Below are 12247 nucleotides of genomic sequence, written 5' to 3' on the forward strand. Positions count from 1 at the left end.
TAATCTGAGGTATTTTTACATACTTTGATACAGGTGTTGTTGTTGCCCTAAAGATTACTTTGGACAATCCCAAAAGCCTTGAAAAAGTGTTAAGTGCTAATTAACAAATGTTAGCATGCTAACTTAAAGCTCAAGCACAGTTGTTCTTGCTAGCGTGCAACTCTTTGACTCCATTGTCTACACAGTGATTCAAATTAGCATTCAAATTTCCTCATGGCTAGCATAATACGTTTAGCTGACAGCCAAAGGCTGGCGGCCAATTTACACCTCCTATTGGAAAGCAAATGAGAATGACCCTAGAGCACTCCTATACAGTAAAAGCAGCCTGACCAGGATCAATATAGGCTGCTCCACACAGGGAAATTCAAGAGCACTTTAAATTTAAACAGTCAGGAAAAACTAATAGAGCCAATTGCCTTGACTCTGTGGAATTATACTGTAGGGAGTGGGAAGTAAAAAGGACTAATTAAACTAGTAAATTCTCTCCAGGCTTCAGCTGTCTGACAGTGCAGAGCACCCAAAGCGCGTGTGTGTGGTTCAACCCCACAGACCACCAAAGCACTCGAGAACAGAGGTCCAAATAAAGTTACAGCACAACGCTCTGTGACAACCACAGCTGGATTTCTATGTGGAGTTGTCTTTGTAGGCTTCACTTTGTTTTTAGTGTGAGTGTGGCTTTTTGATCTACTTACAGTAAGCACAACTTGAGAAAAGCATTTTTGTGAAAATAAGAGGTGTTCTGAAACCAAATGCAGCCTCATGTTTTGTTCAGAGTTGACTTTAAAATCTGCCCACACTGAGAGTGACAACAAACTTTAAAAGTGCTCTTTCATTCATCCGCCGCTCTGCCAAGCTCTCCTCGCTGCACTCTGCTCATGAGCAAGGTCATCAGGGGAAGAGAGACAGAAATGGCAGCACTTTAATATTTTGAAAATGTATGTACACGTTTTGTTGCATTTGTATCCCCGGGAATGTACAGAAGGGGATACAAACCATGCATCAAAAGAGCTGTCTCACTGTTTTCCTCTTGAATAAGTCAAGCTACAGTATGAGTCCAAGGTTGCTGCAGATTTAATTAAGCCCCTAATTAGCTGTGATTAGATGAGGTAGAAAAAACCCAACATGGCCTGTTTTTGCCACATCAGGGAAGAGAGACAAACACTGACACATCACAGCTGTTTTTAGACCGTCTGTGGAATTTAGAGCCTGAGGACATAACACTCATTTTCGTCATCACTCTGTTCATTATGCCCAGTTTCTGTTTTTGAAAAACAAACCTATTTAATAATCATGTTTGTTTAAAATAATCTTGGAGGCTGCCTGCACTCAGCTCTTGGGAATACTTCATTAACAGTAATGCACATATATTGATTTAGATATTCAGGATTACAGAACAGTGTGCTGTTATGTTTACAAGGGAATACAAAGATTAACACGAGACGCATGTGAGGCCTGGTATATCCTTGAATTAAAGGATCATTGTAGTATGATTAATACAAATGATGGATAGTTTGCGATCAAAAATCAATGCATTTTTTCCCTATAAATTAACTTTTGAGTTTCCCGCAGGTTTGCATGTTCATATTTTTGCTCACAGAATCTACTGCATATGGCAGTGATGAATTGAAGCAATATTATTTCTCATTTTGTTTTCTGTTTTTTTTTTCCTTGACGCCTGTCTCTGCATTATTTCTTTTTTTTTTGCAGCGCCGTTGGCTGATAGTCATATTATGCATGGTGGCTGGGTTTCTATTATATTTCACATGGGTACCACTCTGCAAGGACATTAGGAGAAAAAGAGAATCTGTTGTTCTCCATGTTGATTGTTCAGTTGTATTGTTTCTATTTGTTCTTGACACAGAGACAGAGTGGGAGATGCTGAATCCTGAATAGCAGTTGTTAACATTTTCGCATTAAGGGCTGTGATGCTGACATGTGTTCGCATGCTCAAACACAGAATTTCACATATGTGCTGCCTCTATTAATCTCCTGTTGTTTCTCTTTGGTTCTTGTTTAGAATCACAGTGCACACTGTGTGGTGAACCAGAAGGTGAGTGGGCCTCGCTATACCCCTCTTGTCATCGTCATCTCCCGGCTTGTTGTTTTGCTGTTTGAGGAGGGGTGGAAGGTGGAGCGGGGGCGACGCCGTGCTGCGGACGCGCTGTTCTTCATTCTTCATTCTGAGCAAAGCTACGGCCCCGGCCAGGTTTCAAGATACACTTAGAAAAAAAACACGCTGTTCATAAAGGTGGCATCCTTCTGGTTTGGATTTGATAGTAACAACTGCCCTGCACACAGACTGTCACAGGTACACTGCAGTGTGGAGTGACACAACAAATGTAACTCGATGGGGAGGCTATCTTTATCTACTAAGGGTTACTCTTACTGACCTGAGTGATAGAAAGCATGAAGGCTGAAGGACACAGCTTCAGAGTGCTGAGTAACCACACATGCTCCTGCTGCACATCTCACTGAATGTTACAATTTCGGTCTCATTCTATTAGTCCCTGCACTGCTGACACTAGCCTCATTCTCCATTGGCAAGTTCAAATCATCCCCTCAGGTCCACGTCCATTTCGTTCTTTCTCTTCGCATGGATTACATTTTGAGGGATTATCATTCCTTGTCAGTCCCTCTGCCCAGCTATAGCTGCTCATGATTGCTCAAGTGTTTCATCTATTGTTGGGTTTCATATGTGAGGCTGCTGTTACTGACAATCTAACAAAAACAGTTGTGACTAGAAATAATCTGTACATTCATCAGGAGGTGACAGCTTTGGTTGCATTTTTCCGTAAGAGGTCTTAACCTAGAAACAACCTATACACATTTTCCCTGACAGATGTGATATTTCCCTCTGGACTTAACCTTGTCCAGGAATCAGCCATGTACCTCTAAGCCCAATAAGCATTATTCTATGTCTGGAAAATCAATGGGGCCCTCTGCTTTGCTTGATTGGATTAAGACGTAATCAAATAGAGCGCGATAACTGTGTGCCTGTGACCTTCCCGCTGAGACAGGCAGGGAGGCCCGAGGGGAGGAAAGGGAGTGTGTGTGTGTCTGTGTGTACATGGTGTGTAAACGGGTGTGTAGCTGGGCACCAGGGAGCTCCCGAGGCGACTCCATGGTGTTGCTCCATGTTGCACAGGACAGCAGAGCAACAGAGCCACAGGTGTGGTGAAACAAGACATCCTGTATGGGTGGAGAGAGACTGTGTGTGTATTGCTTCGTGTCGAACTTCAATTCAAAGGCTGTGAGTTTCACTCCTGTATGTTTGTTATTCGATTGCTTGATTTCTTGATTTCAACCAGAAGTTTGGCAAGTTAGGACTGTGTTTTTCATTCAGGTTATTGTTATTTGTAAATGACAAGTATCTGAAAAGTATGGCATTTTTGTTAAACAGAGAAAACATATTTTTTAAAAGATGATATCGGCAATAATTGGTAGCTTTGGGACACCAGGACAAGCTTACAGAACAGCGATGTTATATCAGCTGATGCAGTAGATATGGTGCAACATTAACATTCATTCAGAGTCTTATTCCTTCCCAATTTGTGAATGCCAATGGAGTCCTTTTGGCTAGGTTTTGCTCTTAACCAACTCCAACAATCTGCCTTTTTAGCATCTAAATGCTCCTTCTATATAAACTAGTTGCTATCGTTATCTGTCGGCAGTTCTGTTCTGGGTATATTGCACAATGGATTCATCAACATTGTTTCATTGTTAAAGAGGCACTGTTGTGCCTGGAAATGGTGCTCATGAGAGCTAAGAGTAAACTGAAACAGGAAAGGAGAAATTGGCTGAAAGATGCTAACATGCTGGGTAAAGCTGAGGTAACCTGCAGAGTCAGGGTAACACATTTATCAACATTGGCAACATGAAACATAGTCATTTGAGTAATTGTTCAAACTGAAAAGTACAGCTTTAAACTTCTCAATGTACAAAAAGAGTACAATTAAGTTACCTTTAGCTGAGGTGTCCAAACTGAAATGAAACACCCAGCCCTTATCTCTATGTTCGTGTGTTTGCTCCTTGAATTGCAAACCAAGATCTAGTGGCCTGCAGGTAATTGCTGTCCTGCGAGAGAGAACAGAAGTGTCATGGTGTGAGGAAGAAAGATATAGAGAGAGTTTTGAAGTGCAAACATGCACATCTTGTCCCTTTGTCTTTGTGCAGAATGCTGAGCCAGGGGCAACATGTCCTGCTGGGACCCTCACCCCCATATCTCATAAAGCATATATAAAGAACACAAACACCAACACATAAAAGATTATTGGGCGGTTGCTTAGATGGCAGCAAAATGTAATAGATATTTATTTTTAGGGGAGTCAAGGGATTGTATTCAGTAAGGGTTTCTTACAAAGTCCTAGTATAGTGACAAATAATTTCTTTCTACTAGTTTTTACAGTGATTCTTTCTCTTCTTTCAAGATGATTTTTTTAGTCGAAAATATAAAGGAAAGGGCAAGAAGAAGGGAACGAAGAAAGGCCGCTGGTTGGATTTGAACCTGGTCACGTGGAAGTATTCCTTATTGCTCTTTACAAAGCACATGTGTGTCATATAATACAGAATTCCTATAATAGCTTCAAATGCTTAAGGCACAGCTGCTCAGTCAGTATACTGAATAGCTCTTGTACATTTGTGTGTTGTTGGATGAAATGGACCATGCACTACAATGATATCAGACAAGGCTCCAAACAGTGGAGAGGGAAAGGCAACCAAACAAGGAAGCACTGCGATATAAAAGAAGGCACTTTACACAGAGAAATAGATTACTGAGCGAAAACCATTACAGAAAAAGGAGAGGGAGGACACTTTCATAGACGTGTTGGCCTTAAACATAAACTTTATTGAAAAGTCAATAAAACTGGACTCACCTTGAAAGGAACTCTATGACCCCCATCCACCAAACTGAATGTATTAATAAGAGCTGTACCCCTGAGAATACATAACCTGTATTGTTAATTCAAAATAGGTCCACAGTAGTCAAGGTCTGACATGTGGAGGGAGTCTTATTTTGCATTACTCATGGGGGATGAGGAAATCACAGCTGTGTTTGAGTCTAAATAAGAGCCCCGTCCTTCAGCTGATGCACGGATGGGTTTACTCAACAACAGCAGATGTGAGACAGAGCATTTCTTCATTAACCGAACCTTCACCGAAACCCTGAACTTCACTGATGGCGCGAAAGGGTGAAACAAATGGGAAAGGGAAGGGAAGTAAAGTGTATGGGATACATCAAGGAGGACAGATAAGGAGAATGAAGAAAAATGAATGAATGAGTTGGCAACCCTGTCCCCTAGAAATGTCATTTATATGCTACTAATATGTTTTGCTATTTTGCGATGTGCAAATGTGGAAGAGGTGGATGCTGGGTTTATGTTGGTTATACTGTAGGGCTAATAAGTAAGTAAGTAAAAAAGTAAAAAAAACTCAACTCATCCATACCTTTTCAGTATTCAGTCAAGACCAAGCCCTTTCATAACATAGTTAAAAATCCTTTACTTGTAATCAGTTGGTAACAGTGAACAATTAGTAGACATATTTAATATCACCATTTTTGCAAGATTTAAAAATGTTGTTTCCTTATTGTGTTGCATTAATATAATATAATAATAATAGTACATTTTATTTATCTAGCCCACTTTAAAAACCACTTCATCTTAAGGTACTTCACTATTTTATGAAAAAAATCTAAGAAATATATTTAATAATCTTTTTTTATAAATTAAATACAGAACTAGGGAGCTGAGTTTAAAAAAAATAGGTTAAGGGTAAAAAAAAACCGACATTACATTCCTACTCAAACTAAAAATAAATCCTAATAAGTTGAGAATTAGTAGTAAATGAATGGAGAGACAGGATTGGAGTAGGAGGATTTTCTTTGGAACCACATTCTCTAGTGAGAAGGCTGATGAACATATGAGAATAAAAGGGTGTCAGCGTGTTGGTAATACATGGTCGTTTCCCATAAATATTTTGTGCCCCCTCCCCAATCTTATTTAATGAATGAGCAACCAAGCTCCCACACGTAGCATGTCAAATAACTGAACTGTGATGCATTAAGCAGGAAGCTTAGTGTTATTATATACCTCTATATAACTGTACTTTATCAACATTGTAAATGGCTGTCTCTCAGTAATAATTCTCCATATGCAACCACACAACCATCTCCCAGCATCCAAGTCCCATCTGGTCATTTCCTCAGGAGAGTGGAGGACGTCTTGGAGTTATACTGTACTGTAGGTAATATCATTAGGCCCTAATGCACATCTCCCCTGTGCTCAGAAATACTGTCCCGTATCGAATTGGGCAGCATGGATTTTTAATTTTCAGAAACCCATTTACATTGTATTTGGGCTAGACAAATAGGATGCATGCCAGAACGCTCGCCAAGGTCAGTTTCCAATATAGAGAAGGCTTGTTGGAAGGTGTGAGGGGACTACTGATGCTGTACATTATACAACACAGAGGCTCAACAGCCCATAATGCACTCTGTGCTCCTGCAGCTTCCATATGCACTCTGCTAATCTAATGGAAAAGGAGCGATGCTTTTAAGAGTCAACCTAAAAGAAAAAACATGTGTTTCTGCATAAGATGTGGGACTGAGCTGCAATGCTAATGACTCAGAAGATGCTGAAATAATATGTAGGAGCATCTAGTAGGAATCACATTAATATTAGCAAACACTTGAAAAATATTTTTCATCAAGGTTGTAGCTTATCGCATGCGCCATACTTTAGGGCACAACAGTTGAGAGTGCATCTTGTATTCTTATTGTCATTAGACTGGCCCATCCAGACGCCTATAGCTTACATTTTGTTTCTCAAATAGCTGCTGTATATTAATTTTTCTTTACACAAAACGTTTAAAAGATTCATAGTTCTGTTGGACTCACATCCACCTACTTTTGGGGTTTTTGTTCCACTACAGCCTGTACTGCTTAAATATATGTCTCCATACAACAAAACTGCATTGTCGATTTCTTTGTAAGGAATAGATTTTCTCTCGAAATTAATTTTTTTTTCTGTCATAAAAAAAACAAGTTAGTAACAAAGTCTTTGGAAATCGATAAACGCAAAAATATCGGGAGCTTATGATGAATGTTTCAAACAAACACTGTACTTTCATAAAAGTGTGAGTGTCCCGTGTGACACCAAAAGTCAACACTGACTTTTAATTGATGTCAGAAACTTAATTAATTAAACAAATGTGCTTATATTAAAGTGGACCTATTATGCTATATTGGAAAAATATATTGTAGGGCCATACCTATACAAAACATGTCTGTGAAGTTTTTTGCTTAAAATACCAAACAGATCACCCATTGTAGCCATGCCTCATACTGCTCATACCCCTCTTTTGCAGCCCTGTTAGAGAAACACAGATTTTGAGGAGGAGGAGCTAATGCCTGATCAGAATTCTACCGGAGATAAAGTAAAATTCTTCTGTGATAAAACGCCATCCTGTTCTAAACCACATCAAAGATTATTTCTGAAACAGTATGGAGCTCAAATGCTTTTTCTCTTGCGGGTTTATCACAAGGTGAGTTCCCTTTTTTATTTCCTGCTTTTTAAACACATGTGGTCTCCAGTACAGGTTAGCTCTGAGTGTTAGCGAGGCTTGCTAATGTACTGTAAACAAAGACGAGATTACGTCCAAAACACTTCAGGCATTGTTTCTGATAGCAACTTTCTGTGGGTCCGCCGCCTATTTGACGTCATATCGGCAGCAAATCTGTATCCGCTCTTTGTACCCCCGTTTTTAAAAGATTTGGGTGCGGAGGAAAAGAGAAAGGGTTTTATTTTCTGACACTGGGTGAGTTCTCCGACGCACCGGGGACACGTATTTATGTGTAAAAGACATCAAAAAGTGCATTTTGCATGATAAGTCCCATTTAAGCCAAACAAAAATATTTTACTAAACCTTACATTGCTTTTTTGCCTAAAACACAACAAAGTAGCCTATTGTTGTTGCAGGTTTTTTTATTTTAATTTACTTTATCAACTATCTGTTCAAAACTGTGACCGAAATCTGTGAGAAAATGTTCTCCATAAATAAATCTGAGAATGCAGTTTAGTTGCATGTTAATGTAACTTTGTAGGAGAATGGGTTAGCCACTGAGTGCAATTAATATAACTGTACTTAAGAATTTGTCACTATCCATGTTAGTGCTGTGTTTCGAAGCCTCCAAAAGCTGCATTTCCTGCCAATAGACCTGGCTGTGCTCCATACTGTACACAGGGAAGCAGTCTGAAGGCCAAAAGTGCATCATTGGACTGCAGCGCCGTTCCCAGCCCTAACACCGGTTACAGAGGCTTAGTGTTTGAGAGGATGGCCAAGCAGCTGTCTTTATGTCACTGACAGCCATCAGACAGAGAGAGGTAGGAAAATATAAAATCTGAAGATTGCCTTCAGTTTCCCACTGAAGGAGGATTAAGAAACCATGTTATTTAAACTGCAGGCAATTTTTTTGTCCTTCTCCAGACGGCAAGGAAAAGTGCAGCAAGCAGTCAATCTTTTGAGCTTATCATCAAATAACTAAAGTCTCTCAGCGTTCCTGACGCCTTGCTCTTTCAAGACGCACACACAACCACAAAGCCACCACTTATTGTCACTCAACACACTGTTCAGTGCTGCTTCAGTGTCCCGCTTTGATATTTTATTCTTAAAATGACCCTTTAGTCCATTTGAAAACAATGTTTAATGACTAAAGGAGACCCTTCGAGTTGGGTTTGCGGCATAAATTCTTTTTGAGCCACGAGGAGAACGATTTTGCAGATAGCTGGCAGTAGCCTCGAATAACACATGCCATCTAATCTAGCTTCGATTTGAGTGCAGGCATGACAAATGTGTGGGGACGTATCTGTTCTGGAGATTGAAATGGAACTCTTTCTCACTCTGCTGCCATCAAACTGGCCACCTCTGAATCACCAGGAGAAAAGAAATCAGTGTCTCGAGCGATGAGAAGCCAACCAGAGGGAGCTGGAGAGAGACCCTCATCAGGCTTAGCAGAAGCTGGAATCAGAGGGGCTTTCTGTCCACTGCTATCGGCATTTTGTTCCTGCAATGTGACATGAGAAACCCTAGCACTCCCAATCACATGTGTGTGTGTGTGTCTCCCAGGTAAGCTGCTGTCCAGGTTTAGCTGTAATGGCTGCAGGGGAGCGCATACGGAGCAGCTTTTCTCAGCGAATCCTGGGATAGCGAGGGGAAAGCTTGACGTCGCTCCAGGCCAAAGATTGATGAGCTGCAAATACAACGGGGAAAAGTTTGAAACCAACTCAGGGGGGGGAAATATCTAGGATGAGCTTTTTGCGAGCGCTCCCATTCATGACTCATTCAAAAAAACACAGCGAGAGCTTGTTGGCAAAATGCAATAGCTGTTTCCCTTCAGTGTGATGATTCATTGATGAATACATCTCCAAATATTTGTGTTGTTATAACCAATGAGCATCATGTTCTGAGGGCGGAATACGATCAAATGAGAGTGATACTTTTGAATTAATTGCCGCCTCTAACTTCACCGGTTTGATTGGACTCTTGGGGTGATAACAAGATCGACTGACCGTCAGCATGCAAACATCATTACTAGGAATGATCCCAGGGGCTTTAAATTGACTGGCGGAGGTGGAATCACTCTACTCCTATTTCACGATGGCACTCATATGCCAAACACTCCACTTGATGATTTGGATATGGTATTAACAATGGTACGAACCGATATGGCCTAATTTCACTTTTCAGTTGCCAACGTGAATAATCAACTGGATAAAACCTCCAATATTAAATTCTTATCAAAATATCCCAAAACTCATTTTCTAAGAACGAACGATATGTACGAGTTGGACAAACTCCTTATAAGCAAGCTGAAGATTCATTATTTTGTCAATGTTGAGAGCTAGCATCAAGACATTGCTAAAACAAGAAGAAAATGACGATGATATTGGTTGTACAGAAAGACATTTACAAGAACCTGTATACATTATTTGAGAACCTTTTTTAAAATGTGTGCTATTCTTTTCTGGCGCAGTCCATTATATTGATACAGGACTATTAAATATGATTAGGTATTCATACAGAAAAAAATGGATTCAAGTATTATGAGCAGTCGGAAAACCTTTATTTCAAACAGTGTAAAATTGGAGCAAAAGGTCAAAATTCTTTGTCAACTCTAATTGGCCGTTAAAATTTTGTTTCGGGTAGGAACCTGCTACGATAAGTCACACGTACTCTGTCTGACTGACTATGTCTCTCTCTCATTGTTCTGTCACTGTCTTTACTCCCAAAGTAATTATATCATTGCATTAATTCAAAGTGTACATTTTATTACTGGTAAATGTCTCACCTCAGTGTATTTAAAGTGGAAACGGATAACATTTCAACCTTCCCCTCCTAGCCTCCTGTAGGACAAAAGTAAGTGTTGGTTCCGATGTCGCAAATACAACTCTTTTGCCGGGTTGAGTAGCCACAGTTAACATTCCTCTGGTAGTTCTGTCTACTGGAGATAGTTACTGTAAGCTATTTTGTTTAGTTGCCTCTAAGCAAAAGTATATGATATGCAGTGATGCTGTGTTTGAGTCTAGAGCTGTATTTGACAGACAGAGTTGCATTGCGAAGCAAGGCTTCAAGGGAACCAATCAAAACGCAGGTCGTGTCATTTTTCTAGAGCCATTATATTATACAAGCAACATATACTTCATAATGATAAGTTAAAGCAAACACGTTATATATAGCCACTTTAATCAAAACCTAGAAAACAGCACAACATCCACTGACATTTTCAACATTCTAAGATAACAATGTGAAGTTAGGTATATATGGGATATATCTCTGGCTCTGTCTAACTCTTCTCTATTTTACATTCATGTGCTATGCCTTTGTTCTCTATTTAATGCGAGTGTGGTCCTCTGTGCTGAGGTCTTCTCCCTCGGGCTGCGACTCCTTTCAGAGCTGCTTATTTAAACCCCAAACCTGGCCTCTGAGAAACTCTTGCCATCTTTCTCCTTCACCACCTCTTTTCTCTCTCACTTTTTAAACACTCACCCACTCAGGGTGCAAAGCTATGATATTCTCTCCAGTTTGTTACACTCAGTCAGGCATGAACACTTCAAATTTTTTAGCAACAAGAACCAATTACTATAATAAGAGTCCAAAAGATTCCCTTGCTGAACCACCACTGGCATCCTTTCAAATCATGCTTCTGCTGGCCTTCTCTCTTTAGTCAACCCTGGCCTGTATGATCAAGGGTCTCAAGTGTATAGAGCCCCTAAGATATTAATCGTCGCTCTCCAACATGATGGCACCTTAGAGATGCTAGTGATTACATAGCTTTGAAAAACTGTCCTTATTAAAGCACTGCATTGGTTTTTGATTATAATCAAAGTTTATTGCCACACTTTTATTCATGAAGTCCCCATAGATGCTTCGCTTGGCTAACCAAGCGTTAGACGGGGCCAGAGATATCGGATGATGCACTGGCTTGCAACTGAATCGCGAGCCCACTGTTGCTATGTATCGTCTCAGAGCACTCAGAAGAATGCATCGGGAGAGTACAAGACTGATGGATACCGTCAGGCTGCAGCATGGGGCAATCATGAACACTCCTATAAGCCATTTTATTTTTCACATATTGTTCCACCTGTCGAGCATTTCCTGCGGTCTCCTTTTTAGCATTAATTTTTTTTGATACAATTTTTTAATAGGGTCGATTCTGTCCTTTTTGACCTGAATTGACGACATTGACATTTGACATTGCGCCGTCACAGCGGCTCATAAAGCGGGGAGTAGCCGAGTGACATAGCTGCTCGTCAGTTTATTGGGGTGCATTGTTTACAACTTGATAAGCTCAAACAGCTTGAGGTCACAGAGAAGCACACTCTCTTTACGTAACAGGGGCGACTCAGTCCTCTGTACCCTCTGACAAGTACTAAGTCGTTTAGTGACACTGAATCACCATGACATGGGAGATAATGAACACAATACACATCCTACAGTAGAATATTTGGGTTATTTTTAACTCAATTCAAGGATGTGCCGGCTTCATTGCCAAACAATACCTCTCACTTTGTCTTTTTCCTCTCCAGTTCACTGGATTGCTCCAAAATCACATTATCATGCTCTGCAGCTTTCTCATTTAGGCGGATATTTGGCTCTGTAGCACTGGGAAAAGACATTGGATTCTCCAAAGCATGTCGGCCAGAAGAAAAATAAGTCTTATTTTATCTCTTCTCTACCCTGCTTTTCCTAA

At 40.3% G+C, this 12247-nt stretch overlaps 1 protein-coding gene across 5 annotated transcripts in view; it reads left to right on the forward strand.

Annotated features, from left to right (window-relative positions):
• Positions 1 to 12247, forward strand: part of dlgap2a (discs, large homolog-associated protein 2a) — a 197307-nt gene that overhangs the window by 106433 nt on the left and 78627 nt on the right. The window contains exon 2 of one of the 5 annotated variants that reach the window (XM_079693772.1): positions 2018 to 2050. The exons of 3 other annotated variants lie outside the window; for them this stretch is intronic. The gene's annotated coding sequence lies outside the window, so the exon portion shown is untranslated. Of the gene's footprint in view, positions 1 to 2017; positions 2051 to 12247 lie in introns of those variants that run through there. One more of the 5 variants, XM_079693773.1, reaches the window with a different exon arrangement.

This window comes from Notothenia rossii, assembly GCF_949606895.1.
Source record: "Notothenia rossii genome assembly, chromosome: 7".
Classification (NCBI taxonomy): domain Eukaryota; kingdom Metazoa; phylum Chordata; class Actinopteri; order Perciformes; family Nototheniidae; genus Notothenia; species Notothenia rossii.